This window comes from Leiobunum rupestre, chromosome 2 (assembly GCF_980474605.1).
Source record: "Leiobunum rupestre chromosome 2, qqLeiRupe1.1.hap1, whole genome shotgun sequence".
Lineage (NCBI taxonomy): Eukaryota > Metazoa > Arthropoda > Arachnida > Opiliones > Sclerosomatidae > Leiobunum > Leiobunum rupestre.
The window spans coordinates 5706350-5715403 of record NC_143385.1 but is presented as its reverse complement, the minus strand read 5'-3'; positions in this window follow the sequence as shown (position 1 = coordinate 5715403).

Sequence of the window (9054 nt, the reverse complement as noted above, 5' to 3'; positions counted from 1 at the left end):
AGTAAGTTTTATAGTTGGCGCCAAAAGTAGGTAAAGACTGGTTTAAATTTGATGTAGATCAGTCTTTAAACACGAGTAGTTTATTTAAATACGTAACGAGTCTTACGCTACTTCATTTTAACTAACTCTTCGAAGAATTAGTTCATAACGCAGGGCACACGCCGGAGACTTTTTAGATTATCTAGTCGCGTTAAAAGATTTACTCTACTTTATTTTATCTTTATTTTGGAAATTGGAACTCGTAGAGTGGGAAAACCACGCAATTTATCATCTGTCTAACGATGCATCAGTTTTTTGAAGTAGCTAGTTTAGCAACTACAACGAATCAAATCTGCGTTCTAAAAAATATTCGAAATCATTGTTCAGGGTGAAAACTCGGAACTACTCCTTCTGCGTTGAGTTTGCTAGTTCTCTCCCCACTGGTTTAAGGGTTTTTCCCCGAGTTTTTCGGTTTCCCCTTCCATAAAAACTTGTCGAGGTTAACGGAAATAGTTAGTGTAGGGAGCTGTTGGCTCGATCGCGTGGCTTGCAGGGCTTGCCACCACCCTCCTACGCATTGTAACCCGGCCACCTTAATTAATGGCTTCAAAAGTCGCTTGATGATTTAGGCCTAGGGTGGTGCCTTCGGTATTAGCCTAGCTGATTATTATTATATGGGCTCCCAAAAAACTACCCCGAAAACCAGACACAGCCTTAAATCTGGCAAACAATATTCTTCCTTGAACCAAATTGTTTTCGTTAAACTATCAATTGTTTTTTATCCGTGAGGCGAGAAACTTTAATAACAAGTGGCAAAAGTTCATTAATGTCCTTTTAGAAGTAAAATGAGTTTGAAGACAAAGCCATTTTAATTTTATTGACACGGTTCCAAATAAAATAAAACATTTTGTCGTTACGAATGATTTTAATTATCAAAATTAAAGATACAAATGTCATAAGATTTCTTAATGAATGCTTTTAAGTTTGTCTAATTCGTTCTGTGGTTAATATGGCACGTCCAAGAACGCTTATTGGGTTAGAAGTTCAAAGATTCAATCGTTCGTCTATTTGGTAAAACCAGTCGAACTATTATTTGTACATCTATCCAGGTTACATGCCAATCATTAAAAAAAACAATGTTTAAACTTTGTGTCGATCTGACACCAGTCTTTTAGGAATCTACTGCTGGTTGAATCATTGAGCTTCTAACCCATTTTTCTTGAGCCCTTCCGTGCAATAAGCGTTCCTAGACCAATGTGCCATATTAGCTACAATTACGAATGAGACAATTTTTAAACCATTCCTTAAGAATTTTTATGACATTTGTATCTTTAAATTAAATAATTAAAGTCGTATCACAAAATTAAAATGGCTTTGTCTTCAAACTTATTTTAATTCTAAAACTACATTAATGAACTTTTGCCACTTTTTCTTAAGTTTCTCATGGATAAAAAACAATTGATAGTTTATGGAAAACAATTTTGTTCAAGGAAGAATATTGTTTGCCAGATTTAAGGCTGTGTCCGGTTTTTGGGAGGATGATAAGACATTTTTTACTCATAGAGACCCATAGAATTCATATAGAAAGTTTCGGTACTCTTATCCGTAACACCCTGTATATATATTGAATTGAATTTAATTTAATTTAATGTGACATAAAACAGTTAACAACCAGCAAGTTATGCCACACTCGCGTACAATATTTAAGAATAAAACGTTTTAAATTAATTATAGATTAAAAATTAAGATTATACGTTTTGTTCCATCGTTTTGAAATAAAGAAAAACAGACAATATATATAATGGATAATCGTAAAAATATCTGTGATATCGCGGCTCAAATAGATCTAGCGAGGTAATAGTAAATATAAGGTGTTCCCTCAGTGTATAAAAGCGAATAACAACGATGATTTTTTTTAAATATTTCTAGTAACAAAAAAAGATTTAAAATTAGGAAGTTACAATTATTTTCCTAGTTGCAATACATTTATTAAAAACATCGTTACTGTTACCAACAGAGTTAAAAGTAGACCCTATTTGTCAAGTTAATTTCGCGCGATCCCACGAAAGAGGTTTTTGTTTTCGTTTATTTCTGATATCACAATTAAGAGATAAGCAAGCTAGAAGTTCTGGACACTGTATTCGGTACATTACTAGATTATTTAAGAATTGTATGTCATTTTTTTTAAGAGTTCTATCAATTAAGTTTATTTTGAATTTTAAAAGGAAATCTTCATAGTTTGTAGCTATTCGTTTTTTTTGTAAGACCTGATATCTATATCCATATCTATATCTATATCTATATCTATGAGTATATAGAAAGGGGTGCAAAATCTTACGCGGCGTGGGGGCGCTACTAACCCAAGCTCCGCCACTGCTTTGGAAGATAGATTTTTTAGACTAGAAATATTAACAGGACCAAAAAAATACTATTAATAAATTTATCAACATTTTAGTTATTAGTTTTATCGATTATATCCTGAGCAAGGGTAGGACCTAACGTAGTAAAATACTCGATAAAAATATTGGCGACCTTTTTAGGATCATCTTTGACAAATACCTCTTTACCATTTTTAATTATCTTATCTAAGTTGTCACGTTTTTTAATTGTATTAGTTGCACTATTTATAGTCTTCCAAATAAGCCTTGGGTCACCACTATTATTTTTAATTGTTTCTTTAAAATAATTATATTTTACCGTTCTAATTAAGCTGTGCAATTTATTACGGTATTTATTATCGAACATTATAAGAGAACCACTAAAAGGTTACTTGTTAATTCTTTTTGCCAAACTCTCACGTTTACGAAGCGATGTCAATAAACCATCTTTTAATCATGGTTTTTTGGTTTTTGTTTTTATGAGGAATTTTTATGTGACTTTTCGTAGGTGATACGTTCATATTTCTGCGTAAAACGTCTATAAAAATATTTGACGCTACGTTACAAAAACACTCACCAATTTTATTTTTCAATATTATTCGCTAATAGCTTGTAATCAAGATAATAACTTGAGTTTTTGTTGTATTATCCTTAGGGATATTAGTAATACGTAGATAGGGAATGTTCAATATTATTGTATTATGGTCGGTAATTACGGTTTCACCAGTATATGAAAAAATATTTTCTAATTTAACATAACGAGTTTTCAGAAATAAATGGTCGACACAAGTTTTACTAACAGTTGTAACTCTCGTAGGATTATTAACACAAGAAATAAATCCATATTGGTGAAGAATTGTCAAGTTTTCGGATACAGAGTGCTCATTAACATTCAAAAGATCGATATTCATATCTCGTACCATATAACATTAGAATAATTTGAAACAGCAGAGAAATTGAAATTTTTTAAATATGACCATTAGGGGATCTATAACAGCAAATTATACAAAATTGCGTATAATTTGGAAATTTAACATCGATTATTTTTTCCGTAGTATTAGCTAAGTTTGTATCAATCTCTTTAAACCAAAAATCATTTTGCATAGAAACTTCCAGTGATTGAAGAAATCATACTAATTCTTAAAAATGTTTGCTCCGACTCCTTATATTCAAATTAAATATATTAATAGAACCAGCAGTAAGATTTTTTGTGTACCAAACTAACGCTAATACGGTTAGCTAAAGAGTCCATCATCTTTTCTTGTTCGTTAACGTAAATTGTTATTTTTTTTAGCTTTATTAATAATATTTCCAGTTACATTACCAGTAGACTTGAAGTACTTAAGCCAGTTGTCTCTTAATTTTTTATTCGCAAAAATAATTATAATTTTAGGAATTTGTCTTTTACCACCAGGCAAGCGATAAATGTCAGTAAAATCTGCTGCATCATACGTTAGGTCTATAGGTTATTACGACACTATAACTTCCAGGGGGGGTTTAGGGGAGTCGTGGAGATTGGAAGGGAGGGAAGATTCAAAAAGTTCCAAATGTAACCTTGAGAATCTGACCCACGCACTAAACTCGAGGGAAATTTAAATACTATTTCCCCGTGCCGTTTGTATCGAATTTATTTGTCGGTATTGTCACAGAGTAGGTAAATGAAATCAATGGTAGTTATGCAAAAATATAAGTCTTCGTTTATTATTGGACTTGGTAAAATAGATTCAATTATGGTAATTATATAAACATTGGTAATTATTTGGAGATGATTAATGCTTAATGGCTATGGTGGGCTCTTTGGGGTGTACAATGAATATAGCAGGGGTAGCTTCGGTTGGGTAAGTAATTAAATAGATTGGCTATGGTTGGCCGAATCTTTTTAGTTAAAGTTATACAAAATACACTTTAGAATAAATAACAAAAGAATGGAAAAATAACAATAGTTTAAAAAGTACTTATCGTTCTTCAAGTAACCGTCCTTAAACCAAGGAACGAACCGCACATAATTCTCTTCACCAAGAATTATCACGAAAAACCACGAATCCGACGCGAAATACCCGCACAAATACCGTGCACTTTAACCTTCACGTCGAACCGCGTCACCGGATGCTATATACCACATCCTGATCAATAAAACCTTGAAGACACAATTGAAACAAAACTAAAGAAAAACTGACCTTTTTGTCCAAAGCTGACTTGGCTTTATATACTAGATAAATAGATGACCCCTTATCTTATCGGGGTGTGTTAATAACTAAAAAAGCTACGGGGCTGCCAGAATAGGCCAGATAAATGAAATGAAACAAAAAACAATATATGAGTGGTCCCTAGATGGCTATACTGAAGAAAAAAAAACGATAAAGAGTAGAAAAATAACAAGATGATCACTCCCGAAAGTTAAAGGGTCGTGATAAGGTGTCGTAATAGATAGTAGTATTACGTTAAGGTCTTCATTTAGAGTTTTTTCAATGCCGATTATTTCTATATTTTAAATTAGGCTTTTTAGTTTAATTTCATTAATGGTTGACTCATGAATTTGAACTTTAGCTTGCAACGCATCGTTTTAGTTTTAAGCTCCATATTTTATCGTTTAATGACTCGAAGATTGTTATCTATTACCACTAAATGTTTATCGAAATCGTCAATTTTATCGGAATAAAACGGAACGGACTTCTCGAGGTCATCGATTTTGGAATTTTACTAACATTGACTTCGATATCGTCTAATTTATTAAATTTTGTATTTATTTGGCTTACTCAGAAATGTTTGTTGATTTGATGCCTCCTCCATTGCTTCAATTTCTGGATCTATAATATTCTTACTATTTACAGCTTTGTGTGGATTACAAAATTCACATTTCCAAGTTACTCTGCTGGTATTTTGGTATGATTCATCGTTCTTAATAATCATACTGGCGATTTGAAGATATTTACACGTCAAACATTGTATTACGTCTTTAACATTACTTAAAGTAATCGAGCACTTCTTACAAAATGTACACCTTTACTACAGAATCGTGTTATCTCAAGTCAACAAAAAATAAATAAAACAGAACTATGTAAAGGCTGATAAGAGAGAGCGATTAAGATCTGCGACCGCTCAGCTCGAAACCTAAATTGAAACTTGCCTAAAACTTTCTTGTCCTGAGTTTAAAATTTATCCGAATAATCGGCCGTATTCTGCATGACCCCGCAAGTAAGAAGGGAAACGCCTATCTTGCTTCGGCGCTACCATTCAACGAGAGCTCACTGATTTCCCTCTTCTTCCCCTCTTGCTTGGCAAATTGAAGGGCTGCAGCGACGTCACTACTGTGACGTGACTATTGATGACCCCTGTTCCGGAAATAACGTTAAAACGCCCCCTACTCCAAAATTAAGCGTACAGTGTCATCTAGTGTTATTTCAGGGAATATATTTTGCAATGCTATCTATTTTTCATTTTTTATTCAAAACTTTTGTAATGCCATCTTCTTACAAACCAAAAAGTAATAGCCCTAATATAATGCCATCTACTTTAAATTTCTTTAACTTTAGAACAACATCTTTTAAGATAATATCAATAATTAACAAGTTGGCCAGCCAAAATATACCTCTCCTCGGAAGAATAGTCCCTAGTGGTATTAAATTCTCGAGATAGCTCTTTAAGATATATCTCCGCAATTTAAAGTTATTTGTTAAAAATATTATCCCAGTTCTATCCCGCCCGGAAAAAAATTTTAATTATAATTAAAATGAGACGAAACGACCAATTTTAATTTATTCAGAATATCATAAGTTAGTTGTTACAACCGTGAGTTAGACGTACTATAACACTGCACAATTGAATTTAACCCTTTTTTACAGTAGAAGTTTATAAGTTGAATAAATGTTTAATACGAAGCAAATTTTAATGAAAGAAATATCTACAGAGGGTATTATAACCACCGTTCGCTTTTTACCTCTCCGAAGGGACTTTGTACCCTGGAGGGGTATTACAATCACCGTGACCGTCTGTCTGTGGGTCTGTCCTGCGAACGCGTTCGCATTTTCGGTGCAAAGTGTAATCACTGCGTACGCAGTTTCTCGAGATCTCTGCGTACGCAGTTTCTCGAAGGGTTGGCAAAACCACCGTGTGACGGTGAGCGTTAACGGATTCATTTGCGGTTTGGTTTGGATGGTGTTTTTTCGCTCACCGTCGTGACGGTTTGGTGTATTACGTTTTTGTAATGTTTATGCGTAGGTTGTGAATGTTGAGTTCGTTTTATGACGGTTGTGAGTGTTGAGTTTGTCGTGTTTGTGTTTTGATGGTTGTGAATGTTGAGTTCGTGTTATGTCGATTGTAGTGTGTCTGTGGATGTTGAGTATGTTGTGTATGTATGGGTGTTTTCTCTCCAACTTCTTCTTAATCACTTTGGGACGGACTGAGTGCTGAGTGTAATGCTACCTCTCAACGTCCAATGGCAGGGTTTCCTCCAATTGTTTACGGTATTCGTCTTACTATCAATTTGCGAATTATTGGCGCCAGCCGGGAATCGAACCCGGGTCTGCCTCGTGCAAGAGATTTACTCTAACCACTCAGCCACCAACGCTTGTTAAGTTATATTAATTTTATATTTAATTAAATATTTACAAATTATATTATTATTATATTTAATTAAATATTTATAAATTATATTAATATTATATTTAATTAAATATTTATAAATTATATTAATATTATATTTAATTAAATATTTATAAATTATATTAATATTATATTTAATTAAATATTTATAAATTATATTAATATTATATTTAATTAAATATCTGAGTACTTTAATTTATTTGATCGTGTTCAGGAATTGAACTCGGGTCGCATAGTTACAATGTAGATATTTTACCGCCGAGCCAATTACTTCCTTTAGGAAAAAAAAGTAAAGAAACCATTATGATAAGGCGGGTTTTTAACCTTTTAATAACGCTTAGAAAAAGGATAATTATTCAAAACTTCCGCGGAAACTATATCAAAGTAATAATATAGCACCACCGTGTGGAGAATTATCAATCAAACCGGGTAAAAAATATAATCTCTTCAATTGTTCGAACTTTAGTCAAATCTCGACGGGTTAAAAAAACACAAAATAAACGTATATAAGGCCGTTGCGGTCAATTTAGAAGATTTAGTTTTTCTTAGTTCTTGGCTGTCAAACGAACTACTACAGGACGGGGTCCTGGTGTCGGTCAAAAGTTATGAGGTTACTTTGCGGTTTTAATTAGTATGTTCGGTCTTCGGTCAAGAAAAGTGTTAAATTGTGTTTCGCGTTTGGAACGTGAGTGAATGGACTTAAGTGTATGAACAGTTTTTGTTTAAGACTGAAAGTGTTAAAGTAATTGTGAACCTACTCAAGTCAGCTGTAAGATAAAATTGATTGTTATTATTTTTTGTATTGGAATAACCTAATTATACCCTAGAAATTATCAACTCAACCTGTGAGGCTTATTACGTAGATTGGAAGTAATTAGTAGCGAACAGCTCTCAGCTGTTAATTAAGACAGAGTTTATAGTAAGGTAGTTTGAATTTAGTTAAAATTACTCGGTATAATTTATGATATTTACTTAGGTGTGTGTTTTGGTTTATTTTTCAATCACGATGAACTAAGACAAATCTAGTCTTAGACACTTGAGTACGTTTCTGTAAAATTACGTAGAAGGGATATATATTGTTGGGTTATTGATGAAAGTAAAATCTAGAACGTTCCATAGACTGTTCTGAATAAAAATAAAAATTTAAAATTTTGCATAATTCTGGTTGCCATTTTATTTTCTAATCACTCGCCCACAACATTAGAGTTCTGGCAATCCCGAATCAAATAAATTTTCAATTTAACGGCGACGGGAAATTATTCTCGTAAATTTATCGCGCGGCCTTAGGGAATGTTATTTTAACAAAATTTCGATAAACTATCGTTTAATTAAAACCGGCCCAATTCCGTTAAAATTATAAACCAAAAAGCGAACGGTCGTTATAATACCCTCTGTAGATATTTTTTCATTAAAATTTGCTTTGTATTATATTCAACTGATAAACTTGTACTGTAAAAAGGGTTTAATTCAATTGTGCATTGTTATAGTACGTCTAACTCACTGCTGTAACTACTTAACTTATGATATTCTGAATAAATTAAAATTGGTCGTTTCGTCTCAATTATTTTAATTATAATTAAAATTCTATATCGGGCGGGATAGAACTGGGATAACATTTTTAACAAATATACTAAATTGCGGAGATATATCTTTAAGGGTTATCTCGAGAAATTAATACCACTAGGGACAATTCTTCCGAAGAGAGGTATATTTTGGCTTGCCAACTTGTTGGTTTATAATTTTAACGGAATTGGGCTGATTTTAATTCAACGATAGTTTATCGAAATTTTATTAAAATAATATTCCCTAAGGCCGCGCGATAAATTTACGAGAATAATTTCCCGTCTAAGACTAGATTTGTCTTAGTTCATGGTGATTGAAATACAAACCAAAACACAATTACACTTAAGTAAATATTACAAATTATACTGAGTAATTTTAACTCAATTCAAACTACCTAACTATAAACTCCGTCTTAATTAACAGTTGAGAGCTGTTCGCTACTAATTACTTCCAATCTAATTAATTAGCCTCACAGGTTGAGTTGACAATTTCAAGGGTATAATTAGGTTATTCCAATTAAAAAAAATAACAA